General features: G+C 36.7%; 1 non-coding gene across 1 annotated transcript; it reads right to left on the reverse strand.

Annotated features, from left to right (window-relative positions):
* Positions 1–17,800: 17,800 nt before the first annotated feature.
* LOC148571397 (small nucleolar RNA R71) lies at positions 17,801–17,908 on the reverse strand. The gene has a single exon (XR_015908803.1). It is a non-coding gene; the product is annotated as a small nucleolar RNA R71 (small nucleolar RNA).
* Positions 17,909–18,671: the final 763 nt, after the last annotated feature.

Here is an 18,671-nt window from a genome sequence, read left to right on the forward strand (position 1 = left end):
GTCAGAGTTGGGCCATTCGCCTTTCCCACTGACTTTGTAGTGCTGGAAATGGAGGAGCACAAGAGTGCTACTCTCATTCTAGGAAGACCCTTCCTAGCAACTGGACAAACTCTCATTGACGTCTAACAGGGGGAAATAACCCTGAGAGTCAATGAGGATGAGTTTAAGTTGAATACTGTCAAAGCCATGCAACACCCAGACACATCAAATGACTGCATGAAAGTTGATCTTATTGACTCTTTGGTAGAAGAGATCAACATGGCTGAGAGTCTCGAATCAGAGTTGGAAGACATCTTTAAAGATGTTCAGCCTGATTTGGAGGATTCAGAGGAGATGAAAGAGCCTCTGAAATTTCCTCTGGAAGAGGAAAAACCTCCTAAACCCGAGCTCAAACCACTACCACCATCCCTGAAATATGTATTTCTGGGAGAAGGTGACACTTTTCCAGTGATCATAAGCTCTGCTTTAAATCCACAGGAAGAAGAAGCACTTATTCAAGTGCTAAGGACACACAAGACAGCTCTTGGGTGATCCATAGGTGACCTTAAGGGCATAAGCTCAGCTAGATGCTTGCACAAAATCTTATTGGAGGATAATGCTAAACCAGTGGTTCAACCACAGAGGCGGCTAAATCCAGCCATGAAGGAAGTGGTGCAGAAAGAGGTCACCAAATTACTAGAGGCTGGGATTATTTATCCTATTTCTGATAGCCCCTGGGTGAGCCCTGTCCAAGTCGTCCCAAAGAAGGGAGGCATGACAGTGATTCATAATGAAAAAAATGAACTGGTTCCTACAAGAACAGTTACAGGGTGGCGCATGTGTATTGACTACAGAAGGCTCAATACAACCACCAGAAATGATCATTTTCCTTTACCATTTATCAACCAGATGCTAGAAAGACTGGCAGGTCATGATTACTACTGCTTTTTGGATGGCTACTCAGGCTATAACCAGATTGTAGTAGATCCCCAGGATCAAGAGAAAACAGCATTCACATGTCTATTTGGAGTGTTTGCTTATAGAAGGATGCCATTTGGGCTGTGTAATGCGCCTGCAACCTTCCAGAGATGCATGCTCTCTATTTTCTCTGATATGGTAGAAAAATTTCTGGAAGTCTTCATGGATGACTTCTGATGACATGTCATCATGTCACCTCTTTCTATGCTTTTTCATACAAGAAATTGATAATTAGTGCTTAAATATTGCATTCTTTTATGCTTAAATGGTATATTTCCTTGATCTTTTAATTTTATAAATTTGGTAGGAAATAAGAAGAAAAAGAAGCAAAGAAGCACAAAATAAGCTAAAAAGGAGAAAAAAAGAGCTTTGGGGCACACTTTGAAGTTGGAGCACACTTTGGAGCCTTAGGCCACGCTTTTAAAAGCGTGGCCCATGACCAAATCAAGGAAGTTTCACAATCAGCATCACAAAGCTCAGTTCACTAAGTGAACTTAGCTTTATCGTGAAAAACTTGGCTTGGAAGCAAGAATTTTCGCTAAGTTAAAACTTGGGCGTTTACAACATGACCATACCTCCTTCAAAGGGCTATAACTTGAGCTACAGACGTCCAATTAATGTGATTCTAATTGCGTTGGAAAGCTAACATTCAGAGTTTCCAAACATGTATAATAGTCCATATTTGGCATGAAATTGAGGCACAAGTGATAGGCATCTTTAAGGGCCAAAAATAAGCAAAAATAGACCAAAGTGGCTTCACCAAGATTCGAAGTGGGAGCCTCTCACTTGCAAGGAAGGAGCGCTACTCTTGAAAGGAAAATGAGCCAAGATGGCTCTCCCAAGGTTCGAACCTGAAGCTTCCTTGTACAAGCACTCCTCACTCCCCACTCCTCCAAGGAAAATAAATTCTCATTTGCTTCCACCAAGAGTTGAACCTGGGACCTTGGAGTGCAAAGCTAGGCACCACAAAGGAAAGCTAAGTTGGTTTTTCCAACTAAGCACTATCTCCCCCATTCTCCCCCACAAATTGACACGGACCCAAGGCACCAAGGAACTTTGGCGCACAATTTTGGCACACAACCAAGGCTGGACGCGCATCAAATGAAGCGGACAACACAACTTGAAAGCTAAGTTGGGTTTTCCAACTGAGCTTTCCCCTGGGAGCAACACCCATGGACCAAAAATTGAATAAAAATTCCATTTAAATTCAATTCTTCTCCAAATTGAATCAAGGCCAACCAAACCCATTTCTCCTCAGATCCAAAGCAAGCAAAGCCCACATCATCACTTAAAGGCACAAGAACAAGCTAGAATTAGGATTTTCATTTAATTTGTTTTTCATTTTAATTTCATTTTATTTTGTAAAAAGCCTATATAAAGGCATCACTCTCATTTTCAAAAGGGAGCTCGATTAGAAAGGAGGTTGGCTCCACTAGGGAGCATTAGCATTAGAGAGCTCTCTCTCTTTAGTTTTCTCTTCTTTGTTTTTGAATCTTGGGTGGAGAATTGAAGGAGTTTTGTTTCATTCTCCCTCTGAGATTTCCCATTGTTTGCCTTGCTGCATAATTTCAGTGAATTGCAATTTGAATCAAAGTTCTCTTACTGCTTCAATTTGTCTTTATTCTTCAATTGTTCTTGTTGGATCAAGGAAGGATTTGAGATCTAGACTTGTTTTCTAGTCTCTTCCACTCTTGAGATCTTCAACCTCTTTTACTTTGCTGCAAATTAAGCATTGCTTTTCTGTCTTAAAATTCTTCAAGGCATTTTACTCTTCTGTTAGATCTGTTGCATGATTTTGCATCTTTTACTTCTCTGTTTGATTGCTATTTACACGTTCCTGTTGAATTTTACATTTCCAGCACCCATTCCCCTTTATATTTCATGCAATTTATATTTCTTGTCATTTAATATTCTTGCAATTTACATTTCTTGCTCTTTAAGTTTCTGTCCAATTTACTTTCTGCAATTTATAATTTCTTGTCATTTACTTTCTGCTGCTTCAATTGTCACTCAAATCACTCAATGTTAGCTTAACTAAACTAATCACCCACTAAAGTTGCTTGATCCATCAATCCCTGTGGGATCGACCTCACTCTAAGTGAGTTTTACTACTTGATACGACCCGGTACACTTGCCGGTGAGTTTTAGGTGTTTTGGGAAATTCAGTTTTCCACAAAAATACCATCAAGTTTTTGGCGCCGTTGCCGGGGATTGATTTAGATCAACAATGATTAAGTGGGTGAGAAGTCTAGATCAAGCATTTTCTTTATTTTTGTTTTCTATTTCAAAGTGAAACCAAGGTGTTTGAGTTTTTGCCTCACTAAGAAATTCTCATCTCTCATATGAGTAATTTCAATTTTCCTTAGTGTTGTGTTTTCCAAAATGCAAATGGAGTTCAACTCATCTTATGATCAAACAAATTTTATGGGATATTACCCACCATCACCAATCTTTAATGGTGGCTGGGGATATCACCAAGAAAATACAAATTCTAAACACTCCAATTTATGGAGATTTGCTTCAGAGACACAAGATGAGCAAGAAAACCATATGGGATATTTCCCTCCACCACAAAATGATGCAAGTCATGATTCTAATGGTGGCTGGAAAGGGAATTCTAATACTCCATATGATATTCATCCAAAGATATCATCAACTAACCATGCTTCAACAGAAAGCCCCTTTCAAAACTCACCACCCACACAAACTTCCATGAACCACTCAAGATTCTCAAAGTTTGAGTCCATGCTCAAAAGATATGAGGAGAAGACAACAAAAGTTTGGAAAGAACAAGAAAACTCCTTCAAAAACATGGAAGCGCAGCTAGCTCAATTGGTGAGTGCAACAAAAAAGGAGGAAAAACAAGAGGAAAAGGCTACTGAGTCAAGTGGATTTTTAATGAAGAATGAGGTGGTTGAAAATGAGACTGCACTTGAGATGACAAGGGAACATGAAGACTCACAACTCTCACAAACTTCCCTGACCCAAAAACTCTCAACAATTGAATCTGTGATTGAAAAATATGAAGAGGAGATGAAGAAATGTTGGGAAGATCAACAAACCTCCTCAATGAAAAAGCTATTAAGTCAAATGTTGGGAGGGGAGGAGCATGAAAGTGAGAAAGTCATTCCAGAAAATTTACACTCAAGTGAGGCAGAGAAGTACATGAAGGAAGAGTTCATGGAACCACCAATTCAAAAGGCTCTGGATGAATATAAAACTCCAATAATCACACCGCAACCAAGTCTTGAATCCAAAGAAGTGAAGGCAACTAGCAAGAACACCAATTCTGTCCCTAATCCAGCAAGTAAGCTCAATCAAGCCATGTACAAAAGAAAGCTTACTGAGAGGAAACCAAGACAAGGGACACTAGCTGAATCTTTCCCTCCTTTGAGGTCATTCCTCTTAACAAACTGGAAGAAGAGGAAGAAAGTGAAGAACAACATGTCAAGCTAATGACACTAAAAGAGCACTTGTTGGGAGGTAACCCAACCATAGGTAACATTTCTTCTCTGCTTTGTTTTCTTTTTCTTTGCTTTGTTTAAATTCAATAAATTGGCATATGGTTACATTCTAAGTTTGGTGTTGCCTTGCAACAAATTGTTTTCAATCTTTTTGGATGATTGCATCAAATCAAAAAAATGAAAGTGACACACCAAGATTCTAAGTTTGGTGTGCCACTTATTTTTCTATGCAAATCATTCAGCAACACCACTTGTTTGCATAATCATAATGTTCTTTGCACTGTTATCTTTCTTTTAGTTAGACAATTTTAGTTTTCTCTTTGTTTTTAGTCATTTCCTTGTTTTAAATGCTTTCTTTTATTTACTGTGTTTGTTAATACACTACCAAGAGAGCTTTATTCATGACAGATTCTTAACTTGGTGATTGTATTTAACATATAACAGTTTCTTTCGTTTAGTTTTATTTCAAATAAATTGACATGTGATTGCATTCTAAGTTTGGTGTTGCTATGCAACAAAATTTGGTTCCAATTCTTACAAGATACTTGCATTAATTCCAAGTGAAAGTGTCACACTAAGTTTGGTGTGCCACTTATATCTTTATGCAATGTATCATGCACACCTTCTTATGTTTACAATCATAATGTCTCTGTCTCTTGTGCCTTGATTATTATCTTTAATTTTGCTTGCTTAAACACATGTACTACTAACATTTCATTGTGAGAGACATTCATGATCCATCTTAGCCCCATAGCCATTGTTCTAATTGTTGCTTGAGGATGAGCAAGCATTCTGAGTTTGGCAAGGGAAAGAGGAAGAATAGAGGAAAAAGGACAACAATAATGAAGATGAACTACAAGGTTGTAGAGTTCCTTTTCTTCTCATTTGTTTCCAGCACTTAAATTACATGATTGTCTTCATATTTTCTGTTTACATGTGTGTATGAATAAAGCATAGCTTGAATTTTGATTTGTAACACGTTGCCATGCCATTATGACTACCAACTTGAGTTTGTGAGTTCAAAAGCAATAAATTATCATGATCATAAACAAACAAGGCATTAAAGAAGAAATTAGCATGTGCATACAAGTATTGGAAAGCTAGTATGATTAATTGTTGCTCAATTGCATTGGATTTTATTTAATTGAAGTTTTCATCTAGTACATTTTGTGAAATCTTTTGAAAATCATGAAAACCTTGAAGAAGCAAATACAATTAAAGCAAGAAAAGAAAAAGGGAAAGAATGAGAAAGCTGAAGGCTCTGAGTACCAATGGCAATTTATTTGTTAAGTACTTGTGGTGTTTATGTATCAAGCCAAATGCTTGAAAACAAAACACTTACAAGTCAAGGCTAGGCTCAAGTGCAAAAGCACTCCCTCAAAGCTCAAGGTTCTGAGCATCAATGATTAGAGAGTCAAGAAAAGAAAAGAAAAATGAGCTTAATGAAGTCCTCTAATTCAAATGCTTGTGGTGCTTATGTATCAAGTGGTAATACTTGAAAACAAAGCATTTAGAATTGTAGCTTTGTTATTAACTCATGGGACAAAGCACCCAAAAGGAGAAGCTAAAAAAAGAAAGAAATTCAAAAGCTTGTTTCAAGGAAGAAATACAAGAAAAAGATTTCATAAATTGAGCTAGATAGAAGCATCAATCATTTACATTTCTTTTGTGATTGTAGCATGCTTAGAAAACTAGCTTACCATGAACATTAACTTGCTATTCTTCCTACCTTGGATTGTCAATCTTTATTGCATGATTCTTTTCTTGCTTGGGGACAATCAAGGTTTAAGTTTGGTGTTGTGATGACATGTCATCATGTCACCTCTTTCTATGCTTTTTCATACAAGAAATTGATAATTAGTGCTTAAATATTGCATTCTTTTATGATTAAATGGTATATTTCCTTGATCTTTTAATTTTATAAATTTGGTAGGAAATAAGAAGAAAAAGAAGCAAAGAAGCACAAAATAAGCTAAAAAGGAGAAAAAAAGAGCTTTGGGGCACACTTTGGAGCCTTAGGCCACGCTTTTAAAAGCGTGGCCCATGACCAAATCAAGGAAGTTTCACAATCAGCATCACAAAGCTCAGTTCACTAAGTGAACTTAGCTTTATCGTGAAAAACTTGGCTTGGAAGCAAGAATTTTCGCTAAGTTAAAACTTGGGCGTTTACAGCATGACCATACCTTCTTCAAAGGGCTATAACTTGAGCTACAAGTGTCCAATTAATGTGATTCTAATTGCGTTGGAAAGCTGACATTCAGAGCTTTCCAACGATGTATAATAGTCCATATTTGGCATGAAATTGAGGCACAAGTAAAAGGCATCTTTAAGGGCCAAAAACAAGCAAAAATAGACCAAAGTGGCTTCACCAAGATTCGAAGTGGGAGCCTCTCACTTGCAAGGAAGGACCACTACTCTTGAAAGGAAAATGAGCCAAGATGGCTCTCCCAAGGTTCGAACCTGGAGCTTCCTTGTACAAGCACTCCTCACTCTCCACTCCTCCAAGGAAAATAAATTCTCATTTGCTTCCACCAAGAGTTGAACCTGGGACCTTGGAGTGCAAAGCTAGGCACCACAAAGGAAAGCTAAGTTGGTTTTTCCAACTGAGCACTATCTCCCCCGTTCTCCCCCACAAATTGACATGGACCCAACGCACCAAGGAACTTTGGCGCACAATTTTGGCACACAACCAAGGCTGGACGCGCATCAAATGAAGCGGACAACACAACTTGAAAGCTAAGTTGGGTTTTCCAACTGAGCTTTCCCCTGGGAGCAACACCCATGGACCAAAAATTGAATAAAAATTCCATTTAAATTCAATTCTTCTCCAAATTGAATCAAGGCCAACCAAACCCATTTCTCCTCAGATCCAAAGCAAGCAAAGCCCACATCATCACTCAAAGGCACAAGAACAAGCTAGAATTAGGATTTTCATTTAATTTGTTTTTTATTTCAATTTCATTTTATTTTGTAAAAAGCCTATATAAAGGCATCACTCTCATTTTCAAAAGGGAGCTCGATTAGAAAGGAGGTTGGCTCCACTAGGGAGCATTAGCATTAGAGAGCTCTCTCTCTTTAGTTTTCTTTTCTTTGTTTTTGAATCTTGGGTGGAGAATTGAAGGAGTTCTGTTTCATTCTCCCTCTGAGATTTCCCATTGTTTGCCTTGCTGCATAATTTCAGTGAATTGCAATTTGAATCAAAGTTCTCTTACTGCTTCAATTTGTCTTTATTCTTCAATTGTTCTTGTTGGATCAAGGAAGGATTTGAGATCTAGACTTGTTTTCTAGTCTCTTCCACTCTTGAGATCTTCAACCTCTTTTACTTTGCTGCAAATTAAGCATTGCTTTTCTGTCTTAAAATTCTTCAAGGCATTTTACTCTTCTGTTAGATCTGTTGCATGATTTTGCATCTTTTACTTCTCTGTTTGATTGCTATTTACACGTTCCTGTTGAATTTTACATTTCCAGCACCCATTCCCCTTTATATTTCATGCAATTTATATTTCTTGTCATTTAATATTCTTGCAATTTACATTTCTTGCTCTTTAAGTTTCTGTCCAATTTACTTTCTGCAATTTATAATTTCTTGTCATTTACTTTCTGCTGCTTCAATTGTCACTCAAATCACTCAATGTTAGCTTAACTAAACTAATCACCCACTAAAGTTGCTTGATCCATCAATCCCTGTGGGATCGACCTCACTCTAAGTGAGTTTTACTACTTGATACGACCCGGTACACTTGCCGGTGAGTTTTAGGTGTTTTGGGAAATTCAGTTTTCCACAAAAATACCATCAAGTTTTTGGCGCCGTTGCCGGGGATTGATTTAGATCAACAATGATTAAGTGGGTGAGAAGTCTAGATCAAGCATTTTCTTTATTTTTGTTTTCTATTTCAAAGTGAAACCAAGGTGTTTGAGTTTTTGCCTCACTAAGAAATTCTCATCTCTCATATGAGTAATTTCAATTTTCCTTAGTGTTGTGTTTTCCAAAATGCAAATGGAGTTCAACTCATCTTATGATCAAACAAATTTTATGGGATATTACCCACCATCACCAATCTTTAATGGTGGCTGGGGATATCACCAAGAAAATACAAATTCTAAACACTCCAATTTATGGAGATTTGCTTCAGAGACACAAGATGAGCAAGAAAACCATATGGGATATTTCCCTCCACCACAAAATGATGCAAGTCATGATTCTAATGGTGGCTGGAAAGGGAATTCTAATACTCCATATGATATTCATCCAAAGATATCATCAACTAACCATGCTTCAACAGAAAGCCCCTTTCAAAACTCACCACCCACACAAACTTCCATGAACCACTCAAGATTCTCAAAGTTTGAGTCCATGCTCAAAAGATATGAGGAGAAGACAACAAAAGTTTGGAAAGAACAAGAAAACTCCTTCAAAAACATGGAAGCGCAGCTAGCTCAATTGGTGAGTGCAACAAAAAAGGATGAAAAACAAGAGGAAGAGGCTACTGAGTCAAGTGGATTTTTAATGAAGAATGAGGTGGTTGAAAATGAGACTGCACTTGAGATGACAAGGGAACATGAAGACTCACAACTCTCACAAACTTCCCTGACCCAAAAACTCTCAACAATTGAATCTGTGATTGAAAAATATGAAGAGGAGATGAAGAAATGTTGGGAAGATCAACAAACCTCCTCAATGAAAAAGCTATTAAGTCAAATGTTGGGAGGGGAGGAGCATGAAAGTGAGAAAGTCATTCCAGAAAATTTACACTCAAGTGAGGCAGAGAAGTACATAAAGGAAGAGTTCATGGAACCACCAATTCAAAAGGCTCTGGATGAATATAAAACTCCAATAATCACACCGCAACCAAGTCTTGAATCCAAAGAAGTGAAGGCAACTAGCAAGAACACCAATTCTGTCCCTAATCCAGCAAGTAAGCTCAATTAAGCCATGTACAAAAGAAAGCTTGCTGAGAGGAAACCAAGACAAGGGACACTAGCTGAATCTTTCCCTCCTTTGAGGTCATTCCTCTTAACAAACTGGAAGAAGAGGAAGAAAGTGAAGAACAACATGTCAAGCTAATGACACTAAAAGAGCACTTGTTGGGAGGTAACCCAACCATAGGTAACATTTCTTCTCTGCTTTGTTTTCTTTTTCTTTGCTTTGTTTAAATTCAATAAATTGGCATATGGTTACATTCTAAGTTTGGTGTTGCCTTGCAACAAATTGTTTTCAATCTTTTTGGATGATTGCATCAAATCAAAAAAATGAAAGTGACACACCAAGATTCTATGTTTGGTGTGCCACTTATTTTTCTATGCAAATCATTCAGCAACACCACTTGTTTGCATAATCATAATGTTCTTTGCACTGTTATCTTTCTTTTAGTTAGACAATTTTAGTTTTCTCTTTGTTTTTAGTCATTTCCTTGTTTTAAATGCTTTCTTTTATTTACTGTGTTTGTTAATACACTACCAAGAGAGCTTTATTCATGACAGATTCTTAACTTGGTGATTGTATTTAACATATAACAGTTTCTTTCGTTTAGTTTTATTTCAAATAAATTGACATGTGATTGCATTCTAAGTTTGGTGTTGCTATGCAACAAAATTTGGTTCCAATTCTTACAAGATACTTGCATTAATTCCAAGTGAAAGTGTCACACTAAGTTTGGTGTGCCACTTATATCTTTATGCAATGTATCATGCACACCTTCTTATGTTTACAATCACAATGTCTCTGTCTCTTGTGCCTTGATTATTATCTTTAATTTTGCTTGCTTAAACACATGTACTACTAATATTTCATTGTGAGAGACATTCATGATCCATCTTAGCCCCATAGCCATTGTTCTAATTGTTGCTTGAGGATGAGCAAGCATTCTGAGTTTGGCAAGGGAAAGAGGAAGAATAGAGGAAAAAGGACAACAATAATGAAGATGAACTACAAGGTTGTAGAGTTCCTTTTCTTCTCATTTGTTTCCAGCACTTAAATTACATGATTGTCTTCATATTTTCTGTTTACATATGTGTATGAATAAAGCATAGCTTGAATTTTGATTTGTAACACGTTGCCATGCCATTATGACTACCAACTTGAGTTTGTGAGTTCAAAAGCAATAAATTATCATGATCATAAACAAACAAGGCATTAAAGAAGAAATTAGCATGTGCATACAAGTATTGGAAAGCTAGTATGATTAATTGTTGCTCAATTGCATTGGATTTTATTTAATTGAAGTTTTCATCTAGTACATTTTGTGAAATCTTTTGAAAATCATGAAAACCTTGAAGAAGCAAATACAATTAAAGCAAGAAAAGAAAAAGGGAAAGAATGAGAAAGCTGAAGGCTCTGAGTACCAATGGCAATTTATTTGTTAAGTACTTGTGGTGTTTATGTATCAAGCCAAATGCTTGAAAACAAAACACTTACAAGTCAAGGCTAGGCTCAAGTGCAAAAGCACTCCCTCAAAGCTCAAGGTTCTGAGCATCAATGATTAGAGAGTCAAGAAAAGAAAAGAAAAATGAGCTTAATGAAGTCCTCTAATTCAAATGCTTGTGGTGCTTATGTATCAAGTGGTAATACTTGAAAACAAAGCATTTAGAATCGTAGCTTTGTTATTAACTCATGGGACAAAGCACCCAAAAGGAGAAGCTAAAAAAAGAAAGAAATTCAAAAGCTTGTTTCAAGGAAGAAATACAAGAAAAAGATTTCATAAATTGAGCTAGATAGAAGCATCAATCATTTACATTTCTTTTGTGATTGTAGCATGCTTAGAAAACTAGCTTACCATGAACATTAACTTGCTATTCTTCCTACCTTGGATTGTCAATCTTTATTGCATGATTCTTTTCTTGCTTGGGGACAATCAAGGTTTAAGTTTGGTGTTTTGATGACATGTCATCATGTCACCTCTTTCTATGCTTTTTCATACAAGAAATTGATAATTAGTGCTTAAATATTGCATTCTTTTATGCTTAAATGGTATATTTCCTTGATCTTTTAATTTTATAAATTTGGTAGGAAATAAGAAGAAAAAGAAGCAAAGAAGCACAAAATAAGCTAAAAAGGAGAAAAAAAGAGCTTTGGGGCACACTTTGAAGTTGGAGCACACTTTGGAGCCTTAGGCCATGCTTTTAAAAGCGTGGCCCATGACCAAATCAAGGAAGTTTCACAATCAGCATCACAAAGCTCAGTTCACTAAGTGAACTTAGCTTTATCGTGAAAAACTTGGCTTGGAAGCAAGAATTTTCGCTAAGTTAAAACTTGGGCGTTTACAGCATGACCATACCTTCTTCAAAGGGCTATAACTTGAGCTACAGGCGTCCAATTAATGTGATTGTAATTGTGTTGGAAAGCTGACATTCAGAGCTTTCCAACGATGTATAATAGTCCATATTTGGCATGAAATTGAGGCACAATTGAAAGGCATCTTTAAGGGCCAAAAACAAGCAAAAATAGACCAAAGTGGCTTCACCAAGATTCGAAGTGGGAGCCTCTCACTTGCAAGGAAGGACCACTACTCTTGAAAGGAAAATGAGCCAAGATGGCTCTCCCAAGGTTCGAACCTGGAGCTTCCTTGTACAAGCACTCCTCACTCTCCACTCCTCCAAGGAAAATAAATTCTCATTTGCTTCCACCAAGAGTTGAACCTGGGACCTTGGAGTGCAAAGCTAGGCACCACAAAGGAAAGCTAAGTTGGTTTTTCCAACTGAGCACTATCTCCCCCGTTCTCCCCCACAAATTGACATGGACCCAAGGCACCAAGGAACTTTGGCGCACAATTTTGGCACACAACCAAGGCTGGACGCGCATCAAATGAAGCGGACAACACAACTTGAAAGCTAAGTTGGGTTTTCCAACTGAGCTTTCCCCTAGGAGCAACACCCATGGACCAAAAATTGAATAAAAATTCCATTTAAATTCAATTCTTCTCCAAATTGAATCAAGGCCAACCAAACCCATTTCTCCTCAGATCCAAAGCAAGCAAAGCCCACATCATCACTCAAAGGCACAAGAACAAGCTAGAATTAGGATTTTCATTTAATTTGTTTTTCATTTCAATTTCATTTTATTTTGTAAAAAGCCTATATAAAGGCATCACTTTCATTTTCAAAAGGGAGCTCGATTAGAAAGGAGGTTGGCTCCACTAGGGAGCATTAGCATTAGAGAGCTCTCTCTCTTTAGTTTTCTTTTCTTTGTTTTTGAATCTTGGGTGGAGAATTGAAGGAGTTCTGTTTCATTCTCCCTCTGAGATTTCCCATTGTTTGCCTTGCTGCATAATTTCAGTGAATTGCAATTTGAATCAAAGTTCTCTTACTGCTTCAATTTGTCTTTATTCTTCAATTGTTCTTGTTGGATCAAGGAAGGATTTGAGATCTAGACTTGTTTTCTAGTCTCTTCCACTCTTGAGATCTTCAACCTCTTTTACTTTGCTGCAAATTAAGCATTGCTTTTCTGTCTTAAAATTCTTCAAGGCATTTTACTCTTCTGTTAGATCTGTTGCATGATTTTGCATCTTTTACTTCTCTGTTTGATTGCTATTTACACGTTCCTATTGAATTTTACATTTCCAGCACCCATTCCCCTTTATATTTCATGCAATTTATATTTCTTGTCATTTAATATTCTTGCAATTTACATTTCTTGCTCTTTAAGTTTCTGTCCAATTTACTTTCTGCAATTTATAATTTCTTGTCATTTACTTTTTGCTGCTTCAATTGTCACTCAAATCACTCAATGTTAGCTTGACTAAACTAATCACCCACTAAAGTTGCTTGATCCATCAATCCCTGTGGGATCGACCTCACTCTAAGTGAGTTTTACTACTTGATACGACCCGGTACACTTGCCGGTGAGTTTTAGGTGTTTTGGGAAATTCAGTTTTCCACAAAAATACCATCAACTTCTCAGTATATGGAGATTCATTCAGCTCCTGTCTTGATCACCTGAAACTTGTCCTGAAGAGATGCCAAGAAACCAACCTAGTCTTAAACTGGGAAAAATGTCACTTCATGGTGACTGAAGGGATTGTCCTTGGGCATAAAATCTCAAACAAGGGAATAGAGGTGGATCAAGCAAAAATAGAGGTAATTGAAAAATTACCACCACCTGCCAATGTTAAGGCAATCAGAAGCTTTTTGGGGCATGCAGGATTCTATAGGAGGTTTATAAAGGATTTTTCAAAAATCGCAAAACCTCTAAGTAATCTATTAGCTGCTGACATGCCATTTATGTTTAACACAGAGTGTCTGCAGACATTTGAAATGCTGAAAGCTAAGCTGGTCACAGCACTAGTGATGAGCGGATAATTTATACGCTTTTTGACATTGTTTTTAGTATGTTTTTAGTAGGATCTAGTTACTTTTAGGGATGTTTTTAATAGATTTTGTGTTAAATTCACATTTTTGGACTTTACTATGAGTTTGTGTGTTTTTCTGTAATTTCAGATATTTTCTGGCTGAAATTGAGGGACTTGAGCAGAAATCAGATTCAGAGGTTGAAAAAGGACTGCTGATGCTGTTGGATTCTGACCTCCCTGCACTCAAAGTGGATTTTCTGGAGCTACAGAACTCGAAATGGCGCGCTTCCAATTGCGTTGGAAAGTAGACATCCAGGGCTTTCCAGAAATATATAATAGTCCATACTTTGGGCAAGAATTGACGATGTAAATTGGCGTTCAACGCCAGCTTTCTACCCAAATCTGGCGTCCAGCGCCAGAAAAGGATCCAAAACCAGAGTTGAACGCCCAAACTGGCACAAAAACTGGCGTTCAACTCCACAATTGGCCTCTGCACGTGCAACACTTAAGCTCAGCCCAAACACACACCAAGTGGGCCCCGAAAGTGGATTTATACATCAAATACTTACTCATGTAAACCCTAGTAGCTAGTTTATTATAAATAGGACCTCTTACTATTGTATTAGGCATCTTTGGATTACCTTATGATCCTTTGATCACATTTTGGGGGCTGGCCATCTCGGCCATGCCTGGACCTTTCACTTATGTATTTTTAACGGTAGAGTTTCTACACTCCATAGATTAAGGTGTGGAGCTCTGTTGTTCCTCAAAGATTAATGCAAAGTACTACTGTTTTCTATTCAATTCTTCTTATTTCTCTTCTAAGATATCCATTCGCACCCAAGAACGTGATGAAGGTGATGATTATGTGTGACGCTCATCATCCTTCTCCTTTATGAACGCGTGCCTGACAAACACTTCTGTTCTACATGAAATAAGCTAGAATGAATATCTCTTAGATCTCCTAACCAGAATCTTCGTGGCGTAAGCTAGAATGATGGTGGCATTCAAGAGAATCCGGAAGGTCTAAACCTTGTCTGTGGCATTCTGAGTAGGATTCAATGATTGAATGACTGTGACGAGCTTCAAACTCGCGATTGTTGGGCGTTAGTGACAGACGCAAAAGGAGGGTGAATCCTATTCCAGCATGATCGAGAATCGACAGATGAATAGCCGTGCCGTGACAGGGTGCGTGGGCATATTATTCACTGAGAGGAGGGGATGTAGCCACTGACAACGGTGATGCCCTTGCATAAAGCCAGCCATGGAAAGGAGTAAGACTGATTGGATGAAGATAGCAGGAAAGCAGAGGTTCAGAGGAACGAAAAGCATCTCCATTCGCTTATCTGAAATTCCTACCAATGATTTACATAAGTACCTCTATCCCTATCTTATTATATAATATTCGAAAACACCATTATCACTTTATATCTGCCTGACTGAGATTTACAAGGTGACCATAGCTTGCTTCATACCAACAATCTCCGTGGGATTCGACCCTTACTCACGTAAGGTATTACTTGGACGACCCAGTGCACTTGCTGGTTAGTTGTATCGAAGTTGTGACAATTATGAATTAAGATCAGAGCACCAAGCTTTGGAGCCATTACCAGGATTTGTTCAAGCCTGGAGATCACAATTTCGTGCACCAAGTTTTTGGCGCCGTTGCCGGGGATTGTTCGAGTATGGACAACTGACGGTTCATCTTGTTGCTCAGATTAGGTAATTTTTTTTTATTTTATTTTCAAAAATTTTTCAAAAATATTTCTAAAATTTTCTCATCTGTTTTCGAAAAAAAAATAATAACAATATTTTCAAAAAAAAAATATGTTTTCAAAAATAAATTATTCTATGGTTTCAGAATTTTTAAGAATGAATTCTAGCGTTTCATAAAGCATGTTGAAGCCTGGCTGGCTGTAAAGCCATGTCTCAATCCTTATACCCAAGAGAAGAGCTTCTTTATCTTTCTTAGCCAATTGGCTATTGAATGTAAGGAATGTCAGGCGTGTCATGTCTGAGTTACATACTAAAGCTTGGCTGGCTATTAAGCCATGCCTGACCCTTTGATTGGAGCTTTAGAGCATAAGATTCCTGGAATTCATATTAAAAATTTTGGAATCCTTTTTTTCTTTTTCAAAAGAATTTTTCGAAAAATATAAAATAAAAAAAATTAGAAAATCATAAAAATCAAAAATATTTTTGTGTTTCTTGTTTGAGTCTTGAGTCATATCATAAGTTTGGTGTCACTTGCATATGCATCTTGCATTTTTCGAAAATATCATGCATTCATAGTGTTCTTCATGATCTTCAAGTTGTTCTTGGTAAGTCTTCTTGTTTGATCTTGATGATTTTTTGTTTTGTGTCTTTTCATGTTTATCATATGCATTCTTGAATTCTTAGTGCGTAAGCATTAAAGAATTCTAAGTTTGGTGTCTTGCATGTTTTCTTTGCATTAAAATTTTTTCAAAATTGTGTCTATGATGTTCATCTTGACATTCATGGTGTTCTTGGTGTTCATCTTGACATTCATGGCATTCTTGCATACATTCATGTTTTGATCTAAAAATTTCATGCATTGCATAATTTTCATGTTTTCATAAAAATTCAAAAAATCAAAAAAATATCTTTCCCTTTTTTCTCTCATCAAATTCGAAAATTGAGTTGACTTTTTCAAAAATTTTTAAAAATCAAAGTTGTTTCTTATGAGTCAAATCAAATTTTCAATTTGAAAATCTTATCTTTTTCAAAATCTTTTTCAAAAATCAAATCTTTTTCAAATTTCTTAGTTATTTTCGAAAATTCCAAAAATCTTTTTCAAAAATCTTTTTCTTATTTTTATATAAAATTTTCGAAAATAACTAATCAATTAATGTTTTGATTCAAAAATTTCAAGTTTGTTACTTACTTGTTAAGAAAGATTCAAACTTTAAGTTCTAGAATCACGTCTTGTGATTTCTTGTGAATCAAGTCATTAATTGTGATTTTAAAAATCAAATATTTTTCAAAAACTAATTTCTATCATATCTTTTCAAAAATATCTTCTCATCTTATCTTTTTCAAAAAAAATTGATTTCAAAATATCTTTTCTAACTTCCTAACTTCTTATCTTTTCAAAATTTGTTTCAACTAACTAACTAACTTTTTGTTTGTTTCTTAACTTTTTCAAAACTACCTAACTAACTCTCTCTATCTAATTTTCGAAAATATCTTCCCTCTTTTTCAAAAATTTCTTTTTTTTATTAACTAATTATTTTTATTTTTTATATAAAAAAAAAATTTCGAAAAAAAATACTAACCTTTTTCAAAAACTATTTTCAAAAATCACTAACTCTTTTTCAAAAATTGTTTTCGAAAATTCACTTCCCCCTCTCATCTTCTTCCATTTGTTTATTGATATACTAACATCTTTCCTTCAACTCTCCAAAAATCCGAACCCCCTCTCTCTCTGAGTTCAGATTTTCTTCCCTTCTTTTCTTCTACTAACACAAGGATCCCTATACTGTGGTATAAAGGATCCATATTATTATTACTATTTTTTCTGTGCCATCTTCTTTGTCATATGAGCAGGAGCAAGGACAAGAACATTCTTGTTAAAGCAGATCCAGAACCTGAAAGGACTCTGAAGAAAAAAAATTAAGAGAAGCTAAAATACAACAATCCAGAGATAACCTTTCAGAAATTTTCGAACAGGAAAAGGAGATGGCAGCCGAAAATAATAATAATATAAGGAAGATGCTTGGTGACTTCACTGCACCTAATTCCAATTTACATGGAAGAAGCATCTCCATTCCTACCATTGGAGCAAACAACTTTGAGCTGAAACCTCAATTAGTTTCTCTGATGCAGCAGAACTGCAAGTTTCATGGACTTCCATCTGATGATCCCTTTCAGTTCTTAACTGAATTCTTGCAGATATGTGATACTGTTAGGACTAATGGAGTAGATCCTGAAGTCTACAGGCTCATGCTTTTCCCTTTTGCTGTAAGAGACAGAGCTAGATTATGGTTGGATTCTCAACCCAAAGACAGCCTGAACTCTTGGGATAAGCTGGTCACGGCTTTCTTAGCCAAGTACTTTCCTCTTCAAAAGCTGAGCAAGCTTAGAGCTGATGTTCAAACCTTCAGACAGAAAGAAGGTGAATCTCTCTATGAAGCTTGGGAAAGATACAAACAGTTGACCAAAAAGTGTCCTTCTGACATGCTTTCAAAATGGACCATCCTGGATATATTCTATGATGGTTTATCTGAGCTATCAAAGATGTCACTGGACACTTCTGCAGGTGGATCCATTCACCTAAAGAAAACGCCTGCAGAAGCTCAAGAACTCATTGACATGGTTGCTAATAACCAGTTCATGTACACTTCTGAAAGGAATCCTGTGAATAATGGGACGCCTATGAAGAAGGGAGTTCTTGAAGTTGATACTCTGAATGCCATATTGGCTCAGAATAAAATATTGACTCAGCAAGTCAATATGATTTCTCAGAGTCTGCATGGAATGCAAGCTGCATCCAACAGTACTCAAGAGGCATCTTCTAAAGAAGAAGCTTATGATCCTGAGAACCCTGCAATAGCAGAGGTAAATTACTTAGGTGAACCTTATGGAAACACCTATAACTCAACATGGAGAAATCATCCAAATTTCTCATGGAAGGATCAAAAGCCCCAACAAGGCTTTAATAATGGTGGAAGAAACAGGTTTAGCAATAGCAAGCCTTTTCCATCATCAACTCAGCAACAGACAGAGAACTCTGAACAAAATGCCTCTAATTTAGCAAATCTAGTCTCTGATCTATCTAAGGCCACTGTAAGTTTCATGAATGAAACAAGGTCTTCCATTAGAAATCTGGAAGCACAAGTGGGCCAGCTGAGTAAAAGGATCACTGAAATCCCTCCTAGTACTCTCCCAAGCAATACAGAAGAGAACCCAAAAGGAGAGTGCAAGGCCATTGACATAAGCGCCATGG

The sequence above is a fragment of the Arachis ipaensis genome, chromosome B3, assembly GCF_059453495.1.
Source record: "Arachis ipaensis isolate K30076 ecotype BB chromosome B3, ASM5945349v1, whole genome shotgun sequence".
Taxonomy (NCBI): Eukaryota; Viridiplantae; Streptophyta; class Magnoliopsida; order Fabales; family Fabaceae; genus Arachis; species Arachis ipaensis.